Below are 12,351 nucleotides of genomic sequence, written 5' to 3'. Positions count from 1 at the left end.
TGGAAAAGCACTACTCGCTCGAGTAATTTGCTTTATCCGAGTATCGCTGTGCTCGTCCCTGAAGATTCGGGTGCCGCTGCGGCTGACAGGTGAGTCGCAGCGGGGAGCAGGGGAGAGCGGGCGGGAGAGAGGGAGAGAGGGAGAGAAAGATCTCCCCTCCGTTCCTCCCCGCTCTCCCCTGCAGCTCCCCGCTCCGTGCCGGCACCCGAATCTTCAGGGACGAGCACAGCGATACTCGGATAAAGCAAATTACTCGAGCGAGTAGTGCTTTTCCGAGTACGCTCGCTCATCTCTAGTCATAGCTCATAGGAAGTAATGATGCAGAACCCTACAATGGCCAGCCATTGTTCTTAATTTAACATTTACTCCATTGCTGTTCTTCAGGGACTTTTTTCCACAATTGAATCCAGAAGACGTCTGTAATGACATCATTCTTTCACACCACCGAGAAGTCTGAAGCTAATTAACGAGGACAGTTCTTGTATTTGTCCAGCAGTTTAATACTTGGTGAGGATACAATAGTTTTATTTCACCCTACGGATTGTATAATGAGACTAGTTGTTTTACAGCTACTGATATTTCTCCGGGGGCAATGACAAAGCAACATATTTTGGTCGGTCTACACAGAATTGGTCTAATTGGTAAAATAAATACTATCACTACTGTTTGGCTATTAGTGGGAAATACATTATAAGGGTGCATTCAGACGACCGTAAATCGGCAGTTTTCCCACCCAGCAGATATACGGCGTCTCTCTCTGCAGGGGCAGGAGGCTGGAAGAACCAGGAGCAGTGCACTGAGCTCCCACCCCCTCTCTGCCTCCTTCCACCCCCTCTCTGCCCCTCTGCACTATTTGCAAAGAGAGGAGGCGGAACAAGGGCAGGGCTAAGTTCTGGGAATTAGCTCCGCCCCCGTCCCGCCTCTCCTCATTGAAAATAGTGCAGGGGGGTGGAGAGGAGGTAGAGAGTAGGCGGGAGCTCAGTGCACTGCTCCCTTCTCTTCCAGCCTCCTCCCCCTGCAGAGAGAGACGCCGTATATCGGCTGGGCGTGAAAACCGAGCCGATATACGGTCGTCTGAATCCACACTAGATTTGTATATTTTATTCATTTATTTCTACTTCATGTCCTTTGTAAAACTTTATTAACCACTTGCCCCCCCCCCCTCTCAACCCCAAGCCAGTTTTGGCCAATATGACCAAACCCAATTTTTCAAATCTGACATGATTCACTTTATGTGGTAATAACTTTAGAATGCTATTACTTATTCAAGTGTTTCTGAGATGGTTTTATTTTTTGGTGAAACATTTTATTTTATCTCCATGGTAAGCTTTGATTGCCATCTTTTGCATTTATTTAGAAAAAAAATCCAAAATTTAGAGAACATTTGGAAAAATTAGCACTTTGCTAAAATTTGATAACAATATAAATATAACAGCTATTTTTGCATCACATGCCCGGAGACCATGCAGACTGTACTTATTCACAGCCTTATTCACACAAGCGTTTTTATGCAGCTAATTTAGCCGCAATTAAAAAAAATCGCAACCATCTGAAGCATTGGATTCCAATGCATTCATTCAGACGGTTGATTATTAGGTGCGTGAAAACGCATGGCCGACCAAGATAGTACTTAGGCCAAATACGTCGGCTGATGTTAAACGCTTCCTGAAAAGATAGGTCTTGTCTAGTGATGAGCGAGCATACTCGCTAAGGGCAATTGCTCGAGCGTGCATTGCCCTTAGCGAGAACCTACTCGCTCGAGAGACAAGGTTCGGGTGCCAGCGGCGCGCAGGAAGCTGCGGGGGAGAGCGGGGCGGAACGGAGGGGAGATCTCTCTCTCCCTCTCCTCCCTCCGCTCCCCCCTGCTGACTGCCGCTACTCACCGCTCCCCCGCGCCGGCACCCGAACCTTGTCTCTCCAGCGGGCAGGTACTCGCTAAGGGCAATGCATGCTCGAGCAATTGCCCTTAGCGAGTATGCTCGCTCATCTCTAGTCTTGTCCTTTCTTTTGGCCGAGATCAGCGAGTGGAATGGGGTCGGCTCCACCATTAACAAGTGAAGGCCACTATTTCTAAGCAGGGGCCACAAGGGGAGATACTATTACTAAGCAGTTACCACAAAGGGGAATACTATTTCTAAGCAGGGGCCACGAAGTGGAATACTATTACTAAGTGAGAGCAACAAAAAGGGACACTCACTAAGAAGTGGTGACAAAGCGGTATGCTATTATTAAGTGAGGGACACAAAGGGGCATACTGTCATTAAGCAGGGGTCATAAAAGGGGCTATTATTGCTAAGCAAGAGACACAAAGGGGGCTGCGATTACTAATTAGGCACCACAGAAAGGGCAATATTATTATGAGAAGCATTGAAAAGGGTATTGGGGTAGTGGCAGGATGGGAAGAGTGTGTATAATCGTGGCTGAAATAATTCTTCATGATGGCTTGAACCCGCATGGAGACAAAAAAAAGAAAGCAGAGGTTACCAAAGACCCCAGGAGAGACAGAGATACTGTTAAAACCTGGTCCAAGCTGAAAGCAGGATGAAGATCTCAGAACCGCTGCAACAGTCACCTGTGATTACTAGAGATAACGGAAGTGTAATTACTGTTGCTGCGTTGAATTATCATCTGATTAGTATATGGTGACTGCGATATTTAGAGATGTGTTATAAATGTTGTGTAACGGAACGTAATTAGCATTATGTTTTTTACCTTTTGGGTGGGGGGAGCTACTTTTGCGTTTTGCTATGGGGCCTCATGAGCTTTGTGTATAACCTTGGTCTAATCATTCACATGCTGGAATCATACTGGTAAAGGTCGTGTGTTGAGGTCAGGCAGAAATTCATACTTAAGAAGGTATTAGTGACAGTCCTAAAATATCCAGACATCCACATGTTTAGCCATTGGTAGCGCCACATTGCCCTGCTTTACAACATTGCGGGTTAATACATGAATGGCACCAAGCATGCACTGCAGTTCTAACCTGACGGTTATTGGTCTTTCATATTTAATGTGCTAAAAATGTTTCCAAGGATCTCTCCATGCTCTAATACAGAGGGAGTTAGCACAAAAGTGCCGTCTATTCCACCGAGAGAAAGGCTTCTTTCTCTGTGTCTGCAGATACAATCCCGATCACGGTGTCCTCCCCGTCGTCATGTGGTGCCCAGATGGAGGAAGGAAAGCGATTATTACTTTTTCACCTGTGCAAATAATTTTGCTATGAGACAGCGGGGAAAAAAAAGGTCCATTTAGAGCAACAAGTAATTATTCTTCATGTGGAAAACACACTGAGAAAGTTGCAATGCAAAGACATATATTGTAGTACTGTAGCTCAATTCTAAAAAGTAATTGTACCCCTTCATGCCTTAGGGCTCCTTCAGACGGGCGTATTTGTGTGCGTGTTTGCCAGCGTAAAATTTATATATATGTTACCAGTGATACATTTGATAATTTAGGGTAATTGGCACCAGTTATGTAAAAATCCATTCCTGGACAGTCTTAACCCCTTAAGGACACGGCCTATCTTGGGCTTAAGGGCGCAACCATTTTCGGCGGATTTTCATCTCCATTTTTCAAAAGTCATAACTTTTTTACTTTACTGTTGATGCGGTCGTATAAGGGCTTGTTTTTTGCGTGGCGAACTGTAGTTTTTATTGCTGCCATTTTTGAGTACATAGGCTATGTTGTAAAACTTTTAGAATTTTTTTTTATGATAGCAGGGAGAGAAAACGCATCAATTCTGCCATAGATTTTTTTTACAGCGTTAATCATGCAGCATAAATGACAAAATACGTTTTTTTCTGAGGGTCGTTATGATTATAACAATACCAAAATTCTTATATTTTTTTCAGGTTTTTCCACTTTTCCGCAATAAAAGCCCTTTTTTTTGGAAATCAAATTTTTTTTCTAAATCGTTGCATTCAAAGTCCTATAACTTTATTTATATGTTTAAAATGTTTTATGCTAATATGAAAAAAAGGGGTTTTTTTTACATTTTTTTTTTACTGTCTTCTTTTTTGTACATTATTTTTTATCTTTTTTTACACATTTTATATCCCTGTGGGGGTATTGCACCATACCAGCTCTGATCGCTATGATAAGGCATTGCAGGACTTCTGTCTTGCAATACCTTATCGCTTGTTATAGCGATCACAGACACTGGCAACAAAAGACGCCAGTATGTGGCATCCTGTTGCCATGGTAACTCGTCAGACTCTCCACGATTATATCGCGAGAGTCCGATGACGTCACAGCGCGCTCCCTCTGTGAACCCTTCACATGCCGTGATCTACATAGAATGTGGCAAGGAAGGGGCTAACAGCAGACGTCACTGTCCCGATGCACCCCCGCTGTTGTAGGGGAAGCCCGGCTATCAGTGACAGCCAGCTCCCGCTTGCGGATAGCCCGAGATCTCTTATGATCTTGCACTATCCCTAGGGCATAACTGTACACCCGGTTGCGCTAAGTACCTCCCTGCCAGGACGTACAGTTATGCCCTGTGGAGGGAAGGGGTTAAAGGGGTTTTCCAGGGAGAATACTACTAATGACCTATCCTCCGACCTCTGTGAAGTGGCCAGTGCTTATAAGTGTAGACACGGCTCCCATTGATATGAAGGAGAGCTGCACTTGCAGTTACAAGTGCCGGCCACTACACAGAGTTCAGAGCAGAGACTTCCGCAGCTTCCACTCCGACTCCTGTGTAATAGCGGCGCTGTCAATCTGCTGATCAGTCGGGGTCCCAAGCGAAGGACCTCAGCCAATCAACTACTGTGGATAGGTCATCAGTAGTAATCTACATGGAAAACCCCTTTAACTCCTTAAGGACACAGCCCTTTCTTTTCATTTTCGTTGTATATATAGTAAATAGCAAGTGAATAATGTGTACAAAATATAATGCATATTATCTTCCTGTGTGGAAATCATAGAAAAATCATGATGTAATGGAAAATTATGTTTATCGGCATTGTTTCATGTACACAATAATAGTAAAATTAATAACAGAACATTTACGACGTGTTACCCGCACACACATCATGCATTGATGTACCAAGAGCAAAAAGCTGTAACTGATCATCTGCTACATTTACGACAGGCTCGGAATTAGCCCGATAACTTTCAAAGGTTTCACAATGAGAAATGCCAGAACAAAAATGAACTTAACCAAGATTTAGAGACTGCTAGAACCAGAATACTGAATGCATGTCTTTCCTCTTTGATGTGCTCATAGATATGAAGGTATATTGTAGAGCTTGATGGGTTTGTGCATGGTACAGGGAATCCCAGAAGACCAAAGGAAAAGACCCTCTGTGTCATGCACTGCCTACTGAGTAGATATATTAAAGGCAGTCTGTCAGCTCCCATAAACCATACAAAATAAAGGTACGGGCTCAAAAGGGCTGAAATGCTGAATCCAGGATGTAACTATTATACTTACCTCCTTTTTGTTCCCCCACTGTCTGCTCTCAAAGCCACCAATCACATACTTATCCCCTATCCTGTGGGCTCCAGTGGTTATGATAAAATTGCTAGATTAGATTTATCAAGGCACCTTTCAAGATGTCTGTCTGTTGCAACATTCTCTTGAAGAAGGCTGATGAGAAAGGCTAGGAACCTGAAGAGCATGTTGACTTCTTCCGGCCTCACATTATGTGCAAACATTTTCCACTATAAGGAGCAGCACCATAGCTATACGGAGTGCAGAGATAGCAGTTCCATTGGCCCTGGTATCTTCGGGGTACCACTGCCACAAGAAGATAGCAGTATTATAAATGGCACATGGTAAATGGAGAAACTTTTGCAGGTTTTGCATTGGGGCATAAAGCATAAAGCCTCTGGCAAGGAGCCTGAAATCATTAGTTAAATTAGTTTAAGAAAAAAACAGCTTTGTCAACCAAATTTCTTATAAGCTCTACTGGTATAGTTTTAAAAGTTTGCATAGAGTACCACTGACCAAGCCAAAAATGTAAATTTCACCTTGTTAAGACCATGGATAAACTAAATTCACGACTTGTACCCACTAAGTTAATTCTTACCAAACTACGTTATTAGTAATTCTATACCATGCTATTGAAATCACTTTCAACCTAATTGGAAGTCATCCAATAATTACTGGGCAGGGCTGCAGTCTAGAATTATGATCGGTGATCTCCAAATCATAAACTTTTTTAGGTGGTAGAGCAGACAACTTTTATAGAAATCATCTAGATCTTCCAATGAGTTGAGATGGCCATTAACTAATGACTTTGGATGATCAAAAATGATAATGTTGGCCGTTGCTGGACAAGTTTTAGCAGCTTTTTGTCACACAAACAAACAAACTTAAGAGATACAGAAATGAAGGAAGCGCTGTAAAACAGTGGATGTATTCAATCATGCAGTCATTCACAAGAAATCGATGTGCCACTTGTTGGTGATGTATCATTTTAACATATGGCTTCCAGAATGTCCACCTTCGCAGATCTCAAATGATAGACAAGTTTTGTAGTAAATGGCCATCTAAAGTCACAAGTGTACAACTAACTTTACTGAGAGCATTGTGATAAATAGAGATGAGCGAGCATACTCGCTAAGGACAATTGCTCGAACGAGCTGGCTCGAACGAGAAAAGGTTCGGCTGCCGGCGCGGGTGACAGGTGAGTTCCAGCGGTGAACAGGGGGGAGCGGGGGGGGGAGAGAGGGAGAGAGAGATCTCCCCTCCGTTCCTCCCCGCTCTCCCCCGCAGCTCCCCGCCCGCCGCTGAATCTTTTTTTCTGAGCTCGATCGAGCAATTGCCCTTAGCAAGTATGCTCGCTTATCTCTAGTGATAAAATATACCATTGACCATTTATTAGGTTGGTTTCCCTAGGGAAATACTACTGAAATACTAAAGTAATTTTTCCACATTTGTCGTATAAGTTGATTAGAGTATACATCTGGACATATCACATCCTACTAGTGATCACAGGATAAATACATTGGACCAGTTGGGTAATGTTGGTAAAGAAACATCACAGATCTAGAATATAACATTATGCCTCACTATAATAAATAGTTTTGTCCATGCAGATTGTATCCCTAGTACAATGTCCTGAACTGTTGACAATAATGTGAGTTTCTAGCTAGAAAAATGTTTATAATGGAGTCAATGTTTAGACAAGTGAATGAATGTGAATTAGGGCTCTTTCACAAGAGTGTATATCGGCCGCCATTCTCACGGCCAGCCAATATACACTACCATCTGAGGCGTAAAAGCTCTTGAATAGGCGCACAAATCTAACATTTGTGCACCCGTTCAGACAGCATGGGCCCCAACGCATATATGCCAAGGCCACTACGCCGTGGTGGAGGACACAATAGAATAGTTGTCTAAACTACTGGGTCCTCCAAAATTAAGAGAAATGAATGAAATGTGGTCAATGAAGACCAAAGTTTACAACATTGATCTCTACAAGACTGGATAAAATCAATTGTTTTGATCAGGGATCTGTCTAAATACCCTTATTTAGCAATTCAGATGGAGCACCCGGACAGGAACACTGGATGAAGACTGTAACATTGTGTAAACCTAGCCCAAGGTCTAAAGCATTATATGAGCCCTACTCTTTTCAGTCCTTCTTTTTTCTCTACTGTTACCTATAGAATATATGTGTGGCTAACGTTCAGTGGCTCGTACAATCTTCACCTTTGCCAGATCTAAATAAAAGTTGAGTTTTTAAATTTCTTTTTCTGCTTTTGATGAAAGTGGAGCTACAGTTTTAAGGCTGGTTTACACAATCCGATGATCGCTCAAACATCGCTCAAATGACTGTTTGAGTGACAGCTTTGAGTGATCATTTTTAGAGATGAGCGAGTACCAAAATGCTCGAGTGCTCGTTACTCGAGCCGAGCTTTTTGGAATGCTCGAGAGCTCGGTTCAAGTAACTAACCCCATTGAAGTCAATGGGAGACTTGAGCATTTTTCAAGGCGCCCCATGTTCGGCATAGGGGATGGTTCTCTCTCTCTCTCTCCTTCTCACTCTCTCCCCTGAAATTTACCCGAGCACCTTGTGGTGCTCGCTCAAGTGACGAGTACTTTCAAGTATGCTAATGTTCGATCGAGCATCAAGCTCGAACGAGCATGCTTGTTCATCTCTAATCATTTTGCATGAAGTATTAAGTAGCTACTCAGCTACTTAAATACCAATTGGGTGTGCAAATGAAGCCTTCCCTGAAAGCAGTTAATAGCCCAAGGCTATTATCTGAGCCAGATCTTTTGTTCTGCAAGGGGAAACAATAATATCAGCACTCCCCATGGAGAACTTCTGATAAGAGTGAAGGATGATTTTTAGGTTAGCTTGAATTTAACGATCAGCTAACAGTGCCCGAATAGCAGACAATGGGCTCACATTTACACGCACCAATTATCGCTAAAACGATCGCCGACTAGCGATTTTTTTTAGCGATCATCGGCTGGTGTAAATGGGCCTTTAGATTAACTCTTTACCTCAATCAGAAGTAAAGATTTTTCGTAGTCCATCTCCAACAGACCATGAACTCATATATATTAGCACCATACAACAGTACAGCTGTGCAGAGACTCCACATATCTCTCAAACAGTTTAGGCAACATAGTATGTCAGGCCGAATGAAGACAATGTCCACCTAGTTCGGCCTGTTTCAACCCCCTTGTTGATCCAGAAGAGGGCAAAAAGAAACCAACAAGGCAGAAGTCAATTTAGCCCATTTGGAGGTAAAAATTCCTTCCTGACTCCATAATGATCCAGAATAATCCCTGGATCAATGTTTGATAGTTCCTACCTGATTGCAAGACCTGGATCAACAACCTGCTGGCCACCTAATGTCTGTATCCTCTAATGTCATAGCGGTCTAGAAAGACATCTAGTCCCATCTCAAACTCCTCTATGGATTTTGCCATCACCATGTCCTCGGGCAGAGAGTTCCACAGTCTCACTGCTCTTACAGTAAAGAACCCCCTGCTATGTTGGTGATGAAACCTTCTTTCCTCTAGTCGTAGAGGGCACCTTCTTGCTACAGTCACAGTCCTGGGTATAAACAGATCATGGGAGAGATCCTTGTATTGTCCTCTAATGTATTTATACATAGTTATTTGGTCGTCTTTTTTCCAGGGTGAATAATCCCAATTTTGATAGCCTCCTCTGCCTGTTCACAACCACTCACATTTTTTTTTTAAATCGCTCACTGACGGCTCACTCTCAGGCCCAACAATGCACATGGGTATATTTGCACTGTGGGATCTGGAGCAAGAGTTCGCCTCTGGTTCCCGCAGCAAATATTGCCCTTAGGACATGCTAAGCAAAATGCTTTTCCATGCCCACGAGTGGAAACTAATTGCGATTTTCCGCTCGTGGGGGGAAAATCGCAGCATGTCCTATTCCAGTGTGAGCCTTGCACAGGCTTGCGCGGATGGCTTCCCTTGCAATCAATGGAAGCCGTCCATCCCGCGTCGAGTCGCGGCAAATTTGCATAATTTCCAGCATGACTCTCTGCACAGCGCACGTGCGGTGGCGCGCTAGCCAACACATCCGCATAGCAGATAGGAGAAGACAAGACCGTGGTCAATGCCGGGGCACTGGGTCTGATTCCACTACAAGATCTCATAGTCGTAATCCGACCCGGCTATGGGCATTCGGCCTCAGTCACACAGATTCGCTTCACTTACACACTCACACTCCCTCCTTCATTTCCTCCCACTCACATGCTGCCTGACCCCATCCTTGTAGCCACATATTCTGAGATATATGCATGGGGATCATGTGTGTTTTTTTTGTTTTTTTTTATAGTGAATCCCCTTAAACTTTCCCTGCCCCCTCTATCTAGCAGAGCGCTCATGTGTTAATAGCTGACCCTCAGAACGCGTTTTAGATTGCATAAATTTTCACATTCCGAGCTCACTGGTTTTGGCTACAAATAAGGCCAGACATGCTACGCCGGCAGAAATGTAATTCGAATTTCGGTACATGATATTCTCTGTCTGTTTATTTGAACTTGTCTATTTACATGTTGTTTTTATGATTGCTGTTTGATTTCTTTTTCTGTTTCCGGTAGGGAAGAAACGCTAAATGTAAGACCACCCTGAAATTCAGCCAGTTATTAATCTCTTTACTGCTCATATTAGATGCCGTCTATAATTTCCATGTGTTGTTCTTTCAGAATTTCCGACTTAAACATTTTAAAATGTTAACATAACATCTTTGTGGGAGGTCCTCGGGATCAAGAAGGAATCCATATTAATATTATAAATGCGAAAGGAACGCTGTTTGTTACCTTTTCACAGCTAAACCGCTGAAGCGATTTTGCTGAAATTTGTCAGGGAGATAGCGTGCATCTTGAGGAAGGGCATAGTCTGCGTTTTATCCCAAAAATTTATAGAGTTTTCCAGGGAGTGTGACAAGACAGATTTATTTGGTGATACACAGGTGCACCTCCGCTTCACCTCCGGTGTGTCGCTGTGTGGCATGGCAGAGGGGAAGGAGGTGCACATCATAAGCTATGCTTACACAAATGGGCAGTCATGGGAGGGCAGACGTCATTGCTGCATGTATGCAATTATTAACTGCGGCACAGCTAGGGTTGCCACCCGGACGGTAATCCACCGGCCTGGCTGGTATTTTTTCTGTCAGGCCGGTGCCGGTATTTTTTTTTTTTACCGGCCCTATTACAGGCCGGTATTTTTAGAGCCTGCACTGCCCCCTAGCACCGGTTAACCCTCCTCCAGCAGTCCTGAAATCAGGGAAAACACAGACCTGAGAGCTGGCAGCTTCCAGGACCTCCAATGATATCATGTCATGTGATACCCTGTGTGGGAGTAGTCGGGGATCAGATGACCACCGGAAGCGCTCAGTAAATGTAAGACTGCAGGGTTCTGTGTGTGTTTGTGTGTGTTTCTTGGAGCTGTGGGCGTCTAGATGGATGGAGGGAGGGAGTGAGTGAGTGGAGCTGTGTGGGGGGGTCTGGATGGATGGAGGGAGTGAGTGAGTGAGTGGAGCTGTGTGTGGGGGTCAGGATGATGTAGCAGAGCTGTGTGTGATGTCTGGGGGTCAGGATGGATGTAGTAGAGCTATGTGTGTGATGTGTAGGGGTCAAGTTGGATGTAGCTGAGCTGTGTGTGTGATGTGTGGGGATCAGGATGGATAGAGTAGAGCTGTGTGTGTGATGTCTGCATGTCAGGATGGATGTAGTAGAGCTGTGTGTGTGATGTGTGGGGGTCAGGATGGATCTAGCAGGGCTGTGTTTGTGATGTCTGGGAATCAGGATGGATGTAGTGGAGCTGTGTGTGTGTGATGTGTGGGATCAGGATGGATGTAGCGGAGTTGTGTGTGTGTGTGTGATGTGTGGGGGTCAGGATGGATGTCCGGTTGGCCCTGCAGTGGCAGTGTCGGGACCCGAGGAGGAGAGCGGAGAAGCAGTATATCCAGTACGAGGTATGTACCATGTACTTCATGTAATCTTGTATCTTTAGGTGGTATACGTTATACCAGCTGTACATATATTTACATATAGGACAGATCCAGGTTACGTCAGCATCACTATATACAGAGAAAGTATATCTCCTGTATATAGTGATATGGAGCATGCTGGGGTAACCTGGGTATCTCATGTATATAATTATATATGTGTAGATTGTATGCAAGCATCTGCAGTGTGTTCTCATGAGTAGATGATGTTTAGTGTGATTCACTGATGCATGTGGTAGATGTTTTCTTCATTCCCGCGAGGAAAAAGAATTCCCTGCTGCACCTGGCACATCTGTGACAGATGCAGCAAAGGAATTCCTCATTCCTGCGGGGAATAAAGAATTCCCTACCACAGCTACCACAGATGACAGCTGCCATAGAGGATCCTGCTGCCAGCATCCTGTAATTGTTTTTCAGGGAAGGGCTTTAAATACAAGGAAAAGTGGTGTTGAAAATTAAAAAAATCATACTCACCTTCCTTCAGCTGCCAGGGCTCAGCCACGTCCTCTCTGTGCTGTCCCCAGCTCTGTAATGCAGTTCTTTCAGCAGGCAGGGATTTAAAATCCCCGGCGGTGAAAGAGCAGCTTCTGATTGGCTGAGGCGCTCAGCCAATCACAGGCAGCTCTCACCTGTCATTCATTGGTGCTCAGCTAATCAGAAGCAGCTGTCTGTGGTTGGCTGAGCGCCTCAGCCAATCAGAAGCAGCTCTTTCAGCAGGAAGGGATTTAAAATCCCTGCCTGCTGAAAGAACTGCATTACAGAGCCGGGGACAGCGCAAAGAGGACGCGGCTGAGCCCCGGGGGCTGAAGAAAGGCAAGTATGTTTTTTTTTTTTTTCAACACCACTTGTCCTTGTTTTTCAGGGAATGGCTTATATTTAAAGCCCTTCCCTGAAAAAC

This window comes from Eleutherodactylus coqui, chromosome 11, assembly GCF_035609145.1.
Source record: "Eleutherodactylus coqui strain aEleCoq1 chromosome 11, aEleCoq1.hap1, whole genome shotgun sequence".
NCBI classification, from domain to species: domain Eukaryota; kingdom Metazoa; phylum Chordata; class Amphibia; order Anura; family Eleutherodactylidae; genus Eleutherodactylus; species Eleutherodactylus coqui.
This window is presented reverse-complemented; position numbering follows the sequence as displayed.